This window comes from Sceloporus occidentalis, unplaced genomic scaffold (assembly GCF_023333645.1).
Source record: "Sceloporus occidentalis isolate IW3139 unplaced genomic scaffold, rSceOcc1.0.p SCAF_206, whole genome shotgun sequence".
NCBI lineage: Eukaryota > Metazoa > Chordata > Lepidosauria > Squamata > Phrynosomatidae > Sceloporus > Sceloporus occidentalis.
In genome coordinates this window covers 88,777-106,370 of record NW_028317186.1, presented here as the reverse complement: position 1 = coordinate 106,370, position 17,594 = coordinate 88,777, and the positions used below count along the sequence as shown (strand labels likewise).

The 17,594-nt window shown below is 46.2% G+C and overlaps 17 non-coding genes across 17 annotated transcripts; all 17 read right to left on the bottom strand.

The window, feature by feature from the left end:
* Positions 1-571: 571 nt before the first annotated feature.
* Positions 572-713, bottom strand: LOC149277764 (U4 spliceosomal RNA). The gene has a single exon (XR_016278940.1). It is a non-coding gene; the product is annotated as a U4 spliceosomal RNA (small nuclear RNA).
* An 886-nt stretch (positions 714-1,599) lies between these two features.
* Positions 1,600-1,741, bottom strand: LOC149277763 (U4 spliceosomal RNA). The gene has a single exon (XR_016278911.1). It is a non-coding gene; the product is annotated as a U4 spliceosomal RNA (small nuclear RNA).
* Positions 1,742-2,631: 890 nt separating this feature from the next.
* Positions 2,632-2,773, bottom strand: LOC149277762 (U4 spliceosomal RNA). Its single transcript, XR_016279005.1, has one exon. It is a non-coding gene; the product is annotated as a U4 spliceosomal RNA (small nuclear RNA).
* Positions 2,774-3,663: 890 nt separating this feature from the next.
* LOC149277761 (U4 spliceosomal RNA) lies at positions 3,664-3,805 on the bottom strand. Its single transcript, XR_016279025.1, has one exon. It is a non-coding gene; the product is annotated as a U4 spliceosomal RNA (small nuclear RNA).
* An 890-nt stretch (positions 3,806-4,695) lies between these two features.
* Positions 4,696-4,837, bottom strand: LOC149277760 (U4 spliceosomal RNA). Its single transcript, XR_016279024.1, has one exon. It is a non-coding gene; the product is annotated as a U4 spliceosomal RNA (small nuclear RNA).
* An 890-nt stretch (positions 4,838-5,727) lies between these two features.
* On the bottom strand, positions 5,728-5,869 carry LOC149277759 (U4 spliceosomal RNA). The gene has a single exon (XR_016279023.1). It is a non-coding gene; the product is annotated as a U4 spliceosomal RNA (small nuclear RNA).
* An 886-nt stretch (positions 5,870-6,755) lies between these two features.
* Positions 6,756-6,897, bottom strand: LOC149277758 (U4 spliceosomal RNA). The gene has a single exon (XR_016278939.1). It is a non-coding gene; the product is annotated as a U4 spliceosomal RNA (small nuclear RNA).
* An 886-nt stretch (positions 6,898-7,783) lies between these two features.
* Positions 7,784-7,925, bottom strand: LOC149277757 (U4 spliceosomal RNA). Its single transcript, XR_016278909.1, has one exon. It is a non-coding gene; the product is annotated as a U4 spliceosomal RNA (small nuclear RNA).
* An 890-nt stretch (positions 7,926-8,815) lies between these two features.
* LOC149277756 (U4 spliceosomal RNA) lies at positions 8,816-8,957 on the bottom strand. Its single transcript, XR_016279004.1, has one exon. It is a non-coding gene; the product is annotated as a U4 spliceosomal RNA (small nuclear RNA).
* Positions 8,958-9,847: 890 nt separating this feature from the next.
* On the bottom strand, positions 9,848-9,989 carry LOC149277755 (U4 spliceosomal RNA). Its single transcript, XR_016279022.1, has one exon. It is a non-coding gene; the product is annotated as a U4 spliceosomal RNA (small nuclear RNA).
* An 890-nt stretch (positions 9,990-10,879) lies between these two features.
* Positions 10,880-11,021, bottom strand: LOC149277754 (U4 spliceosomal RNA). The gene has a single exon (XR_016279020.1). It is a non-coding gene; the product is annotated as a U4 spliceosomal RNA (small nuclear RNA).
* An 890-nt stretch (positions 11,022-11,911) lies between these two features.
* Positions 11,912-12,053, bottom strand: LOC149277753 (U4 spliceosomal RNA). The gene has a single exon (XR_016278938.1). It is a non-coding gene; the product is annotated as a U4 spliceosomal RNA (small nuclear RNA).
* Positions 12,054-12,939: 886 nt separating this feature from the next.
* On the bottom strand, positions 12,940-13,081 carry LOC149277752 (U4 spliceosomal RNA). The gene has a single exon (XR_016278908.1). It is a non-coding gene; the product is annotated as a U4 spliceosomal RNA (small nuclear RNA).
* Positions 13,082-13,971: 890 nt separating this feature from the next.
* On the bottom strand, positions 13,972-14,113 carry LOC149277751 (U4 spliceosomal RNA). The gene has a single exon (XR_016278990.1). It is a non-coding gene; the product is annotated as a U4 spliceosomal RNA (small nuclear RNA).
* An 890-nt stretch (positions 14,114-15,003) lies between these two features.
* LOC149277750 (U4 spliceosomal RNA) lies at positions 15,004-15,145 on the bottom strand. Its single transcript, XR_016279019.1, has one exon. It is a non-coding gene; the product is annotated as a U4 spliceosomal RNA (small nuclear RNA).
* An 890-nt stretch (positions 15,146-16,035) lies between these two features.
* Positions 16,036-16,177, bottom strand: LOC149277749 (U4 spliceosomal RNA). Its single transcript, XR_016279016.1, has one exon. It is a non-coding gene; the product is annotated as a U4 spliceosomal RNA (small nuclear RNA).
* Positions 16,178-17,063: 886 nt separating this feature from the next.
* Positions 17,064-17,205, bottom strand: LOC149277748 (U4 spliceosomal RNA). The gene has a single exon (XR_016278937.1). It is a non-coding gene; the product is annotated as a U4 spliceosomal RNA (small nuclear RNA).
* Between the last annotated feature and the right edge of the window lie 389 nt (positions 17,206-17,594).

Sequence of the window (17,594 nt, the reverse complement as noted above, 5' to 3'; positions counted from 1 at the left end):
TGAAATTGGCATAGCTGGTCCTTTGTGACGACGACGACTCGCACACTCGGCTCGGGATACAACATGGAGATATGACAGATGGATATGAGGTAGGTCAACACGACGGGCTGCAACGCGAAGGTCCACAGCAGGGCACGTCATCCAATGGCTTCTTACAAGGGGAAGATAGATTCTGGTGGATGACGTGCTGCTGCATACATGGGAGCTTCTTCCTGTACTTTCTTTAAACCAAAAAAGGGAAAGCTTCAGTGAAAAGTCATTAAGGCCTTTCAGTCACCATTTCCCTTCAAGGGGAGGGACGTGTTCTTCCAGGGTTGGCAGCAAGACGATTCTCCAAAGAATGAGCACTACTTCCTGCTCTTTTGCTCTTACGAGGATATTGCTTGTAGGAGAGCTCTGGTATGAAAAAAACCCGTGCAGAACTTTCCGAACCCGTCACAAAAACACAAGCCAGGTGAAGAAAGTAACGCGTGGTAGATGTGCAGAGTTCTTTGCCACTCTTTCATGGCCCACAGCAGCCAAGCTTTCAAAGACTTAAGGTGATTCATCTGTTTTTAACCAGGCATGCCAGTCTCACAAGAGACTATCAAAAATTGCCCTTGTTGACTATTTTTCAAGTCATCATGGCGGGGTATTGGGAATAGTTTTCAATTAGCAATAATCACGCCTCGGTTAACACCTCATGGGCTATGATACTGCCACTGCGCAAAGCTAACCTTCTGGCTGCTTTGGTAGATAATGCATGCCCAATGAGCGCTCATTAAGGTTTTGGCTAGGCATAGGTGGACATTGAGCCAGAGCAGAGCATTGTGGGAACTGTTATGCTAATTAAACTGGCATTTGACAAAGGTGTCTCTAGAAAAGGCCCAGAAGGAAACATTTTCCCAGAGAAAAGCCCCAGATCTTTAAGGCAAAATGCAAACGAGGTCTCACCTCTACTTTCTGGGACAAAATGCACACTTTCACCTCATGGTGCTGAAAGGCACTCCCAACTGTCAAGGATCATAAAAAAATCCACACCTCTCTGATGAAATTGGCATAGCTGGTCCTTTGTGACGACGACGACTCGCACACTCGGCTCGGGATACAACATGGAGATATGACAGATGGATATGAGGTAGGTCAACACGACGGGCTGCAACGCGAAGGTCCACAGCAGGGCACGTCATCCAATGGCTTCTTACAAGGGGAAGATAGATTCTGGTGGATGACGTGCTGCTGCATACATGGGAGCTTCTTCCTGTACTTTCTTTAAACCAAAAAAGGGAAAGCTTCAGTGAAAAGTCATTAAGGCCTTTCAGTCACCATTTCCCTTCAAGGGGAGGGACGTGTTCTTCCAGGGTTGGCAGCAAGACGATTCTCCAAAGAATGAGCACTACTTCCTGCTCTTTTGCTCTTACGAGGATATTGCTTGTAGGAGAGCTCTGGTATGAAAAAAACCCGTGCAGAACTTTCCGAACCCGTCACAAAAACACAAGCCAGGTGAAGAAAGTAACGCGTGGTAGATGTGCAGAGTTCTTTGCCACTCTTTAATGGCCCACAGCAGCCAAGCTTTCAAAGACTTAAGGTGATTCATCTGTTTTTAACCAGGCATGCCAGTCTCACAAGAGACTATCAAAAATTGCCATTGCTAACTATTTTTCAAGTCATCATGGCGGGGTATTGGGAATAGTTTTCAATTAGCAATAATCACGCCTCGGTTAACACCTCATGGGCTATGATACTGCCACTGCGCAAAGCTAACCTTCTGGCTGCTTTGGTAGATAATGCATGCCCAATGAGCGCTCATTAAGGTTTTGGCTAGGCATAGGTGGACATTGAGCCAGAGCAGAGCATTGTGGGAACTGTTATGCTAATTAAACTGGCATTTGACAAAGGTGTCTCTAGAAAAGGCCCAGAAGGAAACATTTTCCCAGAGAAAAGCCCCAGATCTTTAAGGCAAAATGCAAACGAGGTCTCACCTCTACTTTCTGGGACAAAATGCACACTTTCACCTCATGGTGCTGAAAGGCACTCCCAACTGTCAAGGATCATAAAAAAATCCACACCTCTCTGATGAAATTGGCATAGCTGGTCCTTTGTGACGACGACGACTCGCACACTCGGCTCGGGATACAACATGGAGATATGACAGATGGATATGAGGTAGGTCAACACGACGGGCTGCAACGCGAAGGTCCACAGCAGGGCACGTCATCCAATGGCTTCTTACAAGGGGAAGATAGATTCTGGTGGATGACGTGCTGCTGCATACATGGGAGCTTCTTCCTGTACTTTCTTTAAACCAAAAAAGGGAAAGCTTCAGTTAAAAGTCATTAAGGCCTTTCAGTCACCATTTCCCTTCAAGGGGTGGGACGTGTTCTTCCAGGGTTGGCAGCAAGACGATTCTCCAAAGAATGAGCACTACTTCCTGCTCTTTTGCTCTTACGAGGATATTGCTTGCTTGTAGGAGAGCTCTGGTATGAAAAAAACCCGTGCAGAACTTTCCGAACCCGTCACAAAAACACAAGCCAGGTGAAGAAAGTAACGCGTGGTAGATGTGCAGAGTTCTTTGCCACTCTTTCATGGCCCACAGCAGCCAAGCTTTCAAAGACTTAAGGTGATTCATCTGTTTTTAACCAGGCATGCCAGTCTCACAAGAGACTATCGAAAATTGCCATTGCTGACTATTTTTCAAGTCATCATGGCGGGGTACTGGGAATAGTTTTCAATTAGCAATAATCACGCCTCGGTTAACACCTCATGGACTATGATACTGCCACTGCGCAAAGCTAACCTTCTGGCTGCTTTGGTAGATAATGCATGCCCAATGAGCGCTCATTAAGGTTTTGGCTAGGCATAGGTGGACATTGAGCCAGAGCAGAGCATTGTGGGAACTGTTATGCTAATTAAACTGGCATTTGACAAAGGTGTCTCTAGAAAAGGCCCAGAAGGAAACATTTTCCCAGAGAAAAGCCCCAGATCTTTAAGGCAAAATGCAAACGAGGTCTCACCTCTACTTTCTGGGACAAAATGCACACTTTCACCTCATGGTGCTGAAAGGCACTCCCAACTGTCAAGGATCATAAAAAAATCCACACCTCTCTGATGAAATTGGCATAGCTGGTCCTTTGTGACGACGACGACTCGCACACTCGGCTCGGGATACAACATGGAGATATGACAGATGGATATGAGGTAGGTCAACACGACGGGCTGCAACGCGAAGGTCCACAGCAGGGCACGTCATCCAATGGCTTCTTACAAGGGGAAGATAGATTCTGGTGGATGACGTGCTGCTGCATACATGGGAGCTTCTTCCTGTACTTTCTTTAAACCAAAAAAGGGAAAGCTTCAGTGAAAAGTCATTAAGGCCTTTCAGTCACCATTTCCCTTCAAGGGGAGGGACGTGTTCTTCCAGGGTTGGCAGCAAGACGATTCTCCAAAGAATGAGCACTACTTCCTGCTCTTTTGCTCTTACGAGGATATTGCTTGCTTGTAGGAGAGCTCTGGTATGAAAAAAACCCGTGCAGAACTTTCCGAACCCGTCACAAAAACACAAGCCAGGTGAAGAAAGTAACGCGTGGTAGATGTGCAGAGTTCTTTGCCACTCTTTCATGGCCCACAGCAGCCAAGCTTTCAAAGACTTAAGGTGATTCATCTGTTTTTAACCAGGCATGCCAGTCTCACAAGAGACTATCAAAAATTGCCATTGCTGACTATTTTTCAAGTCATCATGGCGGGGTATTGGGAATAGTTTTCAATTAGCAATAATCACGCCTCGGTTAACACCTCATGGGCTATGATACTGCCACTGCGCAAAGCTAAACTTCTGGCTGCTTTGGTAGATAATGCATGCCCAATGAGCGCTCATTAAGGTTTTGGCTAGGCATAGGTGGACATTGAGCCAGAGCAGAGCATTGTGGGAACTGTTATGCTAATTAAACTGGCATTTGACAAAGGTGTCTCTAGAAAAGGCCCAGAAGGAAACATTTTCCCAGAGAAAAGCCCCAGATCTTTAAGGCAAAATGCAAACGAGGTCTCACCTCTACTTTCTGGGACAAAATGCACACTTTCACCTCATGGTGCTGAAAGGCACTCCCAACTGTCAAGGATCATAAAAAAATCCACACCTCTCTGATGAAATTGGCATAGCTGGTCCTTTGTGACGACGACGACTCGCACACTCGGCTCGGGATACAACATGGAGATATGACAGATGGATATGAGGTAGGTCAACACGACGGGCTGCAACGCGAAGGTCCACAGCAGGGCACGTCATCCAATGGCTTCTTACAAGGGGAAGATAGATTCTGGTGGATGACGTGCTGCTGCATACATGGGAGCTTCTTCCTGTACTTTCTTTAAACCAAAAAAGGGAAAGCTTCAGTGAAAAGTCATTAAGGCCTTTCAGTCACCATTTCCCTTCAAGGGGTGGGACGTGTTCTTCCAGGGTTGGCAGCATGACGATTCTCCAAAGAATGAGCACTACTTCCTGCTCTTTTGCTCTTACGAGGATATTGCTTGCTTGTAGGAGAGCTCTGGTATGAAAAAAACCCGTGCAGAACTTTCCGAACCCGTCACAAAAACACAAGCCAGGTGAAGAAAGTAACGCGTGGTAGATGTGCAGAGTTCTTTGCCACTCTTTCATGGCCCACAGCGGCCAAGCTTTCAAAGACTTAAGGTGATTCATCTGTTTTTAACCAGGCATGCCAGTCTCACAAGAGACTATCAAAAATTGCCATTGCTGACTATTTTTCAAGTCATCATGGCGGGGTATTGGGAATAGTTTTCAATTAGCAATAATCACGCCTCGGTTAACACCTCATGGGCTATGATACTGCCACTGCGCAAAGCTAACCTTCTGGCTGCTTTGGTAGATAATGCATGCCCAATGAGCGCTCATTAAGGTTTTGGCTAGGCATAGGTGGACATTGAGCCAGAGCAGAGCATTGTGGGAACTGTTATGCTAATTAAACTGGCATTTGACAAAGGTGTCTCTAGAAAAGGCCCAGAAGGAAACATTTTCCCAGAGAAAAGCCCCAGATCTTTAAGGCAAAATGCAAACGAGGTCTCACCTCTACTTTCTGGGACAAAATGCACACTTTCACCTCATGGTGCTGAAAGGCACTCCCAACTGTCAAGGATCATAAAAAAATCCACACCTCTCTGATGAAATTGGCATAGCTGGTCCTTTGTGACGACGACGACTCGCACACTCGGCTCGGGATACAACATGGAGATATGACAGATGGATATGAGGTAGGTCAACACGACGGGCTGCAACGCGAAGGTCCACAGCAGGGCACGTCATCCAATGGCTTCTTACAAGGGGAAGATAGATTCTGGTGGATGACGTGCTGCTGCATACATGGGAGCTTCTTCCTGTACTTTCTTTAAACCAAAAAAGGGAAAGCTTCAGTGAAAAGTCATTAAGGCCTTTCAGTCACCATTTCCCTTCAAGGGGAGGGACGTGTTCTTCCAGGGTTGGCAGCAAGACGATTCTCCAAAGAATGAGCACTACTTCCTGCTCTTTTGCTCTTACGAGGATATTGCTTGCTTGTAGGAGAGCTCTGGTATGAAAAAAACCCGTGCAGAACTTTCCGAACCCGTCACAAAAACACAAGCCAGGTGAAGAAAGTAACGCGTGGTAGATGTGCAGAGTTCTTTGCCACTCTTTCATGGCCCACAGCAGCCAAGCTTTCAAAGACTTAAGGTGATTCATCTGTTTTTAACCAGGCATGCCAGTCTCACAAGAGACTATCAAAAATTGCCATTGCTGACTATTTTTCAAGTCATCATGGCGGGGTATTGGGAATAGTTTTCAATTAGCAATAATCACGCCTCGGTTAACACCTCATGGGCTATGATACTGCCACTGCGCAAAGCTAAACTTCTGGCTGCTTTGGTAGATAATGCATGCCCAATGAGCGCTCATTAAGGTTTTGGCTAGGCATAGGTGGACATTGAGCCAGAGCAGAGCATTGTGGGAACTGTTATGCTAATTAAACTGGCATTTGACAAAGGTGTCTCTAGAAAAGGCCCAGAAGGAAACATTTTCCCAGAGAAAAGCCCCAGATCTTTAAGGCAAAATGCAAACGAGGTCTCACCTCTACTTTCTGGGACAAAATGCACACTTTCACCTCATGGTGCTGAAAGGCACTCCCAACTGTCAAGGATCATAAAAAAATCCACACCTCTCTGATGAAATTGGCATAGCTGGTCCTTTGTGACGACGACGACTCGCACACTCGGCTCGGGATACAACATGGAGATATGACAGATGGATATGAGGTAGGTCAACACGACGGGCTGCAACGCGAAGGTCCACAGCAGGGCACGTCATCCAATGGCTTCTTACAAGGGGAAGATAGATTCTGGTGGATGACGTGCTGCTGCATACATGGGAGCTTCTTCCTGTACTTTCTTTAAACCAAAAAAGGGAAAGCTTCAGTGAAAAGTCATTAAGGCCTTTCAGTCACCATTTCCCTTCAAGGGGAGGGACGTGTTCTTCCAGGGTTGGCAGCAAGACGATTCTCCAAAGAATGAGCACTACTTCCTGCTCTTTTGCTCTTACGAGGATATTGCTTGTAGGAGAGCTCTGGTATGAAAAAAACCCGTGCAGAACTTTCCGAACCCGTCACAAAAACACAAGCCAGGTGAAGAAAGTAACGCGTGGTAGATGTGCAGAGTTCTTTGCCACTCTTTCATGGCCCACAGCAGCCAAGCTTTCAAAGACTTAAGGTGATTCATCTGTTTTTAACCAGGCATGCCAGTCTCACAAGAGACTATCAAAAATTGCCCTTGTTGACTATTTTTCAAGTCATCATGGCGGGGTATTGGGAATAGTTTTCAATTAGCAATAATCACGCCTCGGTTAACACCTCATGGGCTATGATACTGCCACTGCGCAAAGCTAACCTTCTGGCTGCTTTGGTAGATAATGCATGCCCAATGAGCGCTCATTAAGGTTTTGGCTAGGCATAGGTGGACATTGAGCCAGAGCAGAGCATTGTGGGAACTGTTATGCTAATTAAACTGGCATTTGACAAAGGTGTCTCTAGAAAAGGCCCAGAAGGAAACATTTTCCCAGAGAAAAGCCCCAGATCTTTAAGGCAAAATGCAAACGAGGTCTCACCTCTACTTTCTGGGACAAAATGCACACTTTCACCTCATGGTGCTGAAAGGCACTCCCAACTGTCAAGGATCATAAAAAAATCCACACCTCTCTGATGAAATTGGCATAGCTGGTCCTTTGTGACGACGACGACTCGCACACTCGGCTCGGGATACAACATGGAGATATGACAGATGGATATGAGGTAGGTCAACACGACGGGCTGCAACGCGAAGGTCCACAGCAGGGCACGTCATCCAATGGCTTCTTACAAGGGGAAGATAGATTCTGGTGGATGACGTGCTGCTGCATACATGGGAGCTTCTTCCTGTACTTTCTTTAAACCAAAAAAGGGAAAGCTTCAGTGAAAAGTCATTAAGGCCTTTCAGTCACCATTTCCCTTCAAGGGGAGGGACGTGTTCTTCCAGGGTTGGCAGCAAGACGATTCTCCAAAGAATGAGCACTACTTCCTGCTCTTTTGCTCTTACGAGGATATTGCTTGTAGGAGAGCTCTGGTATGAAAAAAACCCGTGCAGAACTTTCCGAACCCGTCACAAAAACACAAGCCAGGTGAAGAAAGTAACGCGTGGTAGATGTGCAGAGTTCTTTGCCACTCTTTAATGGCCCACAGCAGCCAAGCTTTCAAAGACTTAAGGTGATTCATCTGTTTTTAACCAGGCATGCCAGTCTCACAAGAGACTATCAAAAATTGCCATTGCTAACTATTTTTCAAGTCATCATGGCGGGGTATTGGGAATAGTTTTCAATTAGCAATAATCACGCCTCGGTTAACACCTCATGGGCTATGATACTGCCACTGCGCAAAGCTAACCTTCTGGCTGCTTTGGTAGATAATGCATGCCCAATGAGCGCTCATTAAGGTTTTGGCTAGGCATAGGTGGACATTGAGCCAGAGCAGAGCATTGTGGGAACTGTTATGCTAATTAAACTGGCATTTGACAAAGGTGTCTCTAGAAAAGGCCCAGAAGGAAACATTTTCCCAGAGAAAAGCCCCAGATCTTTAAGGCAAAATGCAAACGAGGTCTCACCTCTACTTTCTGGGACAAAATGCACACTTTCACCTCATGGTGCTGAAAGGCACTCCCAACTGTCAAGGATCATAAAAAAATCCACACCTCTCTGATGAAATTGGCATAGCTGGTCCTTTGTGACGACGACGACTCGCACACTCGGCTCGGGATACAACATGGAGATATGACAGATGGATATGAGGTAGGTCAACACGACGGGCTGCAACGCGAAGGTCCACAGCAGGGCACGTCATCCAATGGCTTCTTACAAGGGGAAGATAGATTCTGGTGGATGACGTGCTGCTGCATACATGGGAGCTTCTTCCTGTACTTTCTTTAAACCAAAAAAGGGAAAGCTTCAGTTAAAAGTCATTAAGGCCTTTCAGTCACCATTTCCCTTCAAGGGGTGGGACGTGTTCTTCCAGGGTTGGCAGCAAGACGATTCTCCAAAGAATGAGCACTACTTCCTGCTCTTTTGCTCTTACGAGGATATTGCTTGCTTGTAGGAGAGCTCTGGTATGAAAAAAACCCGTGCAGAACTTTCCGAACCCGTCACAAAAACACAAGCCAGGTGAAGAAAGTAACGCGTGGTAGATGTGCAGAGTTCTTTGCCACTCTTTCATGGCCCACAGCAGCCAAGCTTTCAAAGACTTAAGGTGATTCATCTGTTTTTAACCAGGCATGCCAGTCTCACAAGAGACTATCGAAAATTGCCATTGCTGACTATTTTTCAAGTCATCATGGCGGGGTACTGGGAATAGTTTTCAATTAGCAATAATCACGCCTCGGTTAACACCTCATGGACTATGATACTGCCACTGCGCAAAGCTAACCTTCTGGCTGCTTTGGTAGATAATGCATGCCCAATGAGCGCTCATTAAGGTTTTGGCTAGGCATAGGTGGACATTGAGCCAGAGCAGAGCATTGTGGGAACTGTTATGCTAATTAAACTGGCATTTGACAAAGGTGTCTCTAGAAAAGGCCCAGAAGGAAACATTTTCCCAGAGAAAAGCCCCAGATCTTTAAGGCAAAATGCAAACGAGGTCTCACCTCTACTTTCTGGGACAAAATGCACACTTTCACCTCATGGTGCTGAAAGGCACTCCCAACTGTCAAGGATCATAAAAAAATCCACACCTCTCTGATGAAATTGGCATAGCTGGTCCTTTGTGACGACGACGACTCGCACACTCGGCTCGGGATACAACATGGAGATATGACAGATGGATATGAGGTAGGTCAACACGACGGGCTGCAACGCGAAGGTCCACAGCAGGGCACGTCATCCAATGGCTTCTTACAAGGGGAAGATAGATTCTGGTGGATGACGTGCTGCTGCATACATGGGAGCTTCTTCCTGTACTTTCTTTAAACCAAAAAAGGGAAAGCTTCAGTGAAAAGTCATTAAGGCCTTTCAGTCACCATTTCCCTTCAAGGGGAGGGACGTGTTCTTCCAGGGTTGGCAGCAAGACGATTCTCCAAAGAATGAGCACTACTTCCTGCTCTTTTGCTCTTACGAGGATATTGCTTGCTTGTAGGAGAGCTCTGGTATGAAAAAAACCCGTGCAGAACTTTCCGAACCCGTCACAAAAACACAAGCCAGGTGAAGAAAGTAACGCGTGGTAGATGTGCAGAGTTCTTTGCCACTCTTTCATGGCCCACAGCAGCCAAGCTTTCAAAGACTTAAGGTGATTCATCTGTTTTTAACCAGGCATGCCAGTCTCACAAGAGACTATCAAAAATTGCCATTGCTGACTATTTTTCAAGTCATCATGGCGGGGTATTGGGAATAGTTTTCAATTAGCAATAATCACGCCTCGGTTAACACCTCATGGGCTATGATACTGCCACTGCGCAAAGCTAAACTTCTGGCTGCTTTGGTAGATAATGCATGCCCAATGAGCGCTCATTAAGGTTTTGGCTAGGCATAGGTGGACATTGAGCCAGAGCAGAGCATTGTGGGAACTGTTATGCTAATTAAACTGGCATTTGACAAAGGTGTCTCTAGAAAAGGCCCAGAAGGAAACATTTTCCCAGAGAAAAGCCCCAGATCTTTAAGGCAAAATGCAAACGAGGTCTCACCTCTACTTTCTGGGACAAAATGCACACTTTCACCTCATGGTGCTGAAAGGCACTCCCAACTGTCAAGGATCATAAAAAAATCCACACCTCTCTGATGAAATTGGCATAGCTGGTCCTTTGTGACGACGACGACTCGCACACTCGGCTCGGGATACAACATGGAGATATGACAGATGGATATGAGGTAGGTCAACACGACGGGCTGCAACGCGAAGGTCCACAGCAGGGCACGTCATCCAATGGCTTCTTACAAGGGGAAGATAGATTCTGGTGGATGACGTGCTGCTGCATACATGGGAGCTTCTTCCTGTACTTTCTTTAAACCAAAAAAGGGAAAGCTTCAGTGAAAAGTCATTAAGGCCTTTCAGTCACCATTTCCCTTCAAGGGGTGGGACGTGTTCTTCCAGGGTTGGCAGCATGACGATTCTCCAAAGAATGAGCACTACTTCCTGCTCTTTTGCTCTTACGAGGATATTGCTTGCTTGTAGGAGAGCTCTGGTATGAAAAAAACCCGTGCAGAACTTTCCGAACCCGTCACAAAAACACAAGCCAGGTGAAGAAAGTAACGCGTGGTAGATGTGCAGAGTTCTTTGCCACTCTTTCATGGCCCACAGCGGCCAAGCTTTCAAAGACTTAAGGTGATTCATCTGTTTTTAACCAGGCATGCCAGTCTCACAAGAGACTATCAAAAATTGCCATTGCTGACTATTTTTCAAGTCATCATGGCGGGGTATTGGGAATAGTTTTCAATTAGCAATAATCACGCCTCGGTTAACACCTCATGGGCTATGATACTGCCACTGCGCAAAGCTAACCTTCTGGCTGCTTTGGTAGATAATGCATGCCCAATGAGCGCTCATTAAGGTTTTGGCTAGGCATAGGTGGACATTGAGCCAGAGCAGAGCATTGTGGGAACTGTTATGCTAATTAAACTGGCATTTGACAAAGGTGTCTCTAGAAAAGGCCCAGAAGGAAACATTTTCCCAGAGAAAAGCCCCAGATCTTTAAGGCAAAATGCAAACGAGGTCTCACCTCTACTTTCTGGGACAAAATGCACACTTTCACCTCATGGTGCTGAAAGGCACTCCCAACTGTCAAGGATCATAAAAAAATCCACACCTCTCTGATGAAATTGGCATAGCTGGTCCTTTGTGACGACGACGACTCGCACACTCGGCTCGGGATACAACATGGAGATATGACAGATGGATATGAGGTAGGTCAACACGACGGGCTGCAACGCGAAGGTCCACAGCAGGGCACGTCATCCAATGGCTTCTTACAAGGGGAAGATAGATTCTGGTGGATGACGTGCTGCTGCATACATGGGAGCTTCTTCCTGTACTTTCTTTAAACCAAAAAAGGGAAAGCTTCAGTGAAAAGTCATTAAGGCCTTTCAGTCACCATTTCCCTTCAAGGGGTGGGACGTGTTCTTCCAGGGTTGGCAGCAAGACGATTCTCCAAAGAATGAGCACTACTTCCTGCTCTTTTGCTCTTACGAGGATATTGCTTGCTTGTAGGAGAGCTCTGGTATGAAAAAAACCCGTGCAGAACTTTCCGAACCCGTCACAAAAACACAAGCCAGGTGAAGAAAGTAACGCGTGGTAGATGTGCAGAGTTCTTTGCCACTCTTTCATGGCCCACAGCAGCCAAGCTTTCAAAGACTTAAGGTGATTCATCTGTTTTTAACCAGGCATGCCAGTCTCACAAGAGACTATCAAAAATTGCCCTTGTTGACTATTTTTCAAGTCATCATGGCGGGGTATTGGGAATAGTTTTCAATTAGCAATAATCACGCCTCGGTTAACACCTCATGGGCTATGATACTGCCACTGCGCAAAGCTAACCTTCTGGCTGCTTTGGTAGATAATGCATGCCCAATGAGCGCTCATTAAGGTTTTGGCTAGGCATAGGTGGACATTGAGCCAGAGCAGAGCATTGTGGGAACTGTTATGCTAATTAAACTGGCATTTGACAAAGGTGTCTCTAGAAAAGGCCCAGAAGGAAACATTTTCCCAGAGAAAAGCCCCAGATCTTTAAGGCAAAATGCAAACGAGGTCTCACCTCTACTTTCTGGGACAAAATGCACACTTTCACCTCATGGTGCTGAAAGGCACTCCCAACTGTCAAGGATCATAAAAAAATCCACACCTCTCTGATGAAATTGGCATAGCTGGTCCTTTGTGACGACGACGACTCGCACACTCGGCTCGGGATACAACATGGAGATATGACAGATGGATATGAGGTAGGTCAACACGACGGGCTGCAACGCGAAGGTCCACAGCAGGGCACGTCATCCAATGGCTTCTTACAAGGGGAAGATAGATTCTGGTGGATGACGTGCTGCTGCATACATGGGAGCTTCTTCCTGTACTTTCTTTAAACCAAAAAAGGGAAAGCTTCAGTGAAAAGTCATTAAGGCCTTTCAGTCACCATTTCCCTTCAAGGGGAGGGACGTGTTCTTCCAGGGTTGGCAGCAAGACGATTCTCCAAAGAATGAGCACTACTTCCTGCTCTTTTGCTCTTACGAGGATATTGCTTGTAGGAGAGCTCTGGTATGAAAAAAACCCGTGCAGAACTTTCCGAACCCGTCACAAAAACACAAGCCAGGTGAAGAAAGTAACGCGTGGTAGATGTGCAGAGTTCTTTGCCACTCTTTAATGGCCCACAGCAGCCAAGCTTTCAAAGACTTAAGGTGATTCATCTGTTTTTAACCAGGCATGCCAGTCTCACAAGAGACTATCAAAAATTGCCATTGCTAACTATTTTTCAAGTCATCATGGCGGGGTATTGGGAATAGTTTTCAATTAGCAATAATCACGCCTCGGTTAACACCTCATGGGCTATGATACTGCCACTGCGCAAAGCTAACCTTCTGGCTGCTTTGGTAGATAATGCATGCCCAATGAGCGCTCATTAAGGTTTTGGCTAGGCATAGGTGGACATTGAGCCAGAGCAGAGCATTGTGGGAACTGTTATGCTAATTAAACTGGCATTTGACAAAGGTGTCTCTAGAAAAGGCCCAGAAGGAAACATTTTCCCAGAGAAAAGCCCCAGATCTTTAAGGCAAAATGCAAACGAGGTCTCACCTCTACTTTCTGGGACAAAATGCACACTTTCACCTCATGGTGCTGAAAGGCACTCCCAACTGTCAAGGATCATAAAAAAATCCACACCTCTCTGATGAAATTGGCATAGCTGGTCCTTTGTGACGACGACGACTCGCACACTCGGCTCGGGATACAACATGGAGATATGACAGATGGATATGAGGTAGGTCAACACGACGGGCTGCAACGCGAAGGTCCACAGCAGGGCACGTCATCCAATGGCTTCTTACAAGGGGAAGATAGATTCTGGTGGATGACGTGCTGCTGCATACATGGGAGCTTCTTCCTGTACTTTCTTTAAACCAAAAAAGGGAAAGCTTCAGTTAAAAGTCATTAAGGCCTTTCAGTCACCATTTCCCTTCAAGGGGTGGGACGTGTTCTTCCAGGGTTGGCAGCAAGACGATTCTCCAAAGAATGAGCACTACTTCCTGCTCTTTTGCTCTTACGAGGATATTGCTTGCTTGTAGGAGAGCTCTGGTATGAAAAAAACCCGTGCAGAACTTTCCGAACCCGTCACAAAAACACAAGCCAGGTGAAGAAAGTAACGCGTGGTAGATGTGCAGAGTTCTTTGCCACTCTTTCATGGCCCACAGCAGCCAAGCTTTCAAAGACTTAAGGTGATTCATCTGTTTTTAACCAGGCATGCCAGTCTCACAAGAGACTATCGAAAATTGCCATTGCTGACTATTTTTCAAGTCATCATGGCGGGGTATTGGGAATAGTTTTCAATTAGCAATAATCACGCCTCGGTTAACACCTCATGGACTATGATACTGCCACTGCGCAAAGCTAACCTTCTGGCTGCTTTGGTAGATAATGCATGCCCAATGAGCGCTCATTAAGGTTTTGGCTAGGCATAGGTGGACATTGAGCCAGAGCAGAGCATTGTGGGAACTGTTATGCTAATTAAACTGGCATTTGACAAAGGTGTCTCTAGAAAAGGCCCAGAAGGAAACATTTTCCCAGAGAAAAGCCCCAGATCTTTAAGGCAAAATGCAAACGAGGTCTCACCTCTACTTTCTGGGACAAAATGCACACTTTCACCTCATGGTGCTGAAAGGCACTCCCAACTGTCAAGGATCATAAAAAAATCCACACCTCTCTGATGAAATTGGCATAGCTGGTCCTTTGTGACGACGACGACTCGCACACTCGGCTCGGGATACAACATGGAGATATGACAGATGGATATGAGGTAGGTCAACACGACGGGCTGCAACGCGAAGGTCCACAGCAGGGCACGTCATCCAATGGCTTCTTACAAGGGGAAGATAGATTCTGGTGGATGACGTGCTGCTGCATACATGGGAGCTTCTTCCTGTACTTTCTTTAAACCAAAAAAGGGAAAGCTTCAGTGAAAAGTCATTAAGGCCTTTCAGTCACCATTTCCCTTCAAGGGGAGGGACGTGTTCTTCCAGGGTTGGCAGCAAGACGATTCTCCAAAGAATGAGCACTACTTCCTGCTCTTTTGCTCTTACGAGGATATTGCTTGCTTGTAGGAGAGCTCTGGTATGAAAAAAACCCGTGCAGAACTTTCCGAACCCGTCACAAAAACACAAGCCAGGTGAAGAAAGTAACGCGTGGTAGATGTGCAGAGTTCTTTGCCACTCTTTCATGGCCCACAGCAGCCAAGCTTTCAAAGACTTAAGGTGATTCATCTGTTTTTAACCAGGCATGCCAGTCTCACAAGAGACTATCAAAAATTGCCATTGCTGACTATTTTTCAAGTCATCATGGCGGGGTATTGGGAATAGTTTTCAATTAGCAATAATCACGCCTCGGTTAACACCTCATGGGCTATGATACTGCCACTGCGCAAAGCTAAACTTCTGGCTGCTTTGGTAGATAATGCATGCCCAATGAGCGCTCATTAAGGTTTTGGCTAGGCATAGGTGGACATTGAGCCAGAGCAGAGCATTGTGGGAACTGTTATGCTAATTAAACTGGCATTTGACAAAGGTGTCTCTAGAAAAGGCCCAGAAGGAAACATTTTCCCAGAGAAAAGCCCCAGATCTTTAAGGCAAAATGCAAACGAGGTCTCACCTCTACTTTCTGGGACAAAATGCACACTTTCACCTCATGGTGCTGAAAGGCACTCCCAACTGTCAAGGATCATAAAAAAATCCACACCTCTCTGATGAAATTGGCATAGCTGGTCCTTTGTGACGACGACGACTCGCACACTCGGCTCGGGATACAACATGGAGATATGACAGATGGATATGAGGTAGGTCAACACGACGGGCTGCAACGCGAAGGTCCACAGCAGGGCACGTCATCCAATGGCTTCTTACAAGGGGAAGATAGATTCTGGTGGATGACGTGCTGCTGCATACATGGGAGCTTCTTCCTGTACTTTCTTTAAACCAAAAAAGGGAAAGCTTCAGTGAAAAGTCATTAAGGCCTTTCAGTCACCATTTCCCTTCAAGGGGTGGGACGTGTTCTTCCAGGGTTGGCAGCATGACGATTCTCCAAAGAATGAGCACTACTTCCTGCTCTTTTGCTCTTACGAGGATATTGCTTGCTTGTAGGAGAGCTCTGGTATGAAAAAAACCCGTGCAGAACTTTCCGAACCCGTCACAAAAACACAAGCCAGGTGAAGAAAGTAACGCGTGGTAGATGTGCAGAGTTCTTTGCCACTCTTTCATGGCCCACAGCGGCCAAGCTTTCAAAGACTTAAGGTGATTCATCTGTTTTTAACCAGGCATGCCAGTCTCACAAGAGACTATCAAAAATTGCCATTGCTGACTATTTTTCAAGTCATCATGGCGGGGTATTGGGAATAGTTTTCAATTAGCAATAATCACGCCTCGGTTAACACCTCATGGGCTATGATACTGCCACTGCGCAAAGCTAACCTTCTGGCTGCTTTGGTAGATAATGCATGCCCAATGAGCGCTCATTAAGGTTTTGGCTAGGCATAGGTGGACATTGAGCCAGAGCAGAGCATTGTGGGAACTGTTATGCTAATTAAACTGGCATTTGACAAAGGTGTCTCTAGAAAAGGCCCAGAAGGAAACATTTTCCCAGAGAAAAGCCCCAGATCTTTAAGGCAAAATGCAAACGAGGTCTCACCTCTACTTTCTGGGACAAAATGCACACTTTCACCTCATGGTGCTGAAAGGCACTCCCAACTGTCAAGGATCATAAAAAAATCCACACCTCTCTGATGAAATTGGCATAGCTGGTCCTTTGTGACGACGACGACTCGCACACTCGGCTCGGGATACAACATGGAGATATGACAGATGGATATGAGGTAGGTCAACACGACGGGCTGCAACGCGAAGGTCCACAGCAGGGCACGTCATCCAATGGCTTCTTACAAGGGGAAGATAGATTCTGGTGGATGACGTGCTGCTGCATACATGGGAGCTTCTTCCTGTACTTTCTTTAAACCAAAAAAGGGAAAGCTTCAGTGAAAAGTCATTAAGGCCTTTCAGTCACCATTTCCCTTCAAGGGGAGGGACGTGTTCTTCCAGGGTTGGCAGCAAGACGATTCTCCAAAGAATGAGCACTACTTCCTGCTCTTTTGCTCTTACGAGGATATTGCTTGTAGGAGAGCTCTGGTATGAAAAAAACCCGTGCAGAACTTTCCGAACCCGTCACAAAAACACAAGCCAGGTGAAGAAAGTAACGCGTGGTAGATGTGCAGAGTTCTTTGCCACTCTTTCATGGCCCACAGCAGCCAAGCTTTCAAAGACTTAAGGTGATTCATCTGTTTTTAACCAGGCATGCCAGTCTCACAAGAGACTATCAAAAATTGCCCTTGTTGACTATTTTTCAAGTCATCATGGCGGGGTATTGGGAATAGTTTTCAATTAGCAATAATCACGCCTCGGTTAACACCTCATGGGCTATGATACTGCCACTGCGCAAAGCTAACCTTCTGGCTGCTTTGGTAGATAATGCATGCCCAATGAGCGCTCATTAAGGTTTTGGCTAGGCATAGGTGGACATTGAGCCAGAGCAGAGCATTGTGGGAACTGTTATGCTAATTAAACTGGCATTTGACAAAGGTGTCTCTAGAAAAGGCCCAGAAGGAAACATTTTCCCAGAGAAAAGCCCCAGATCTTTAAGGCAAAATGCAAACGAGGTCTCACCTCTACTTTCTGGGACAAAATGCACACTTTCACCTCATGGTGCTGAAAGGCACTCCCAACTGTCAAGGATCATAAAAAAATCCACACCTCTCTGATGAAATTGGCATAGCTGGTCCTTTGTGACGACGACGACTCGCACACTCGGCTCGGGATACAACATGGAGATATG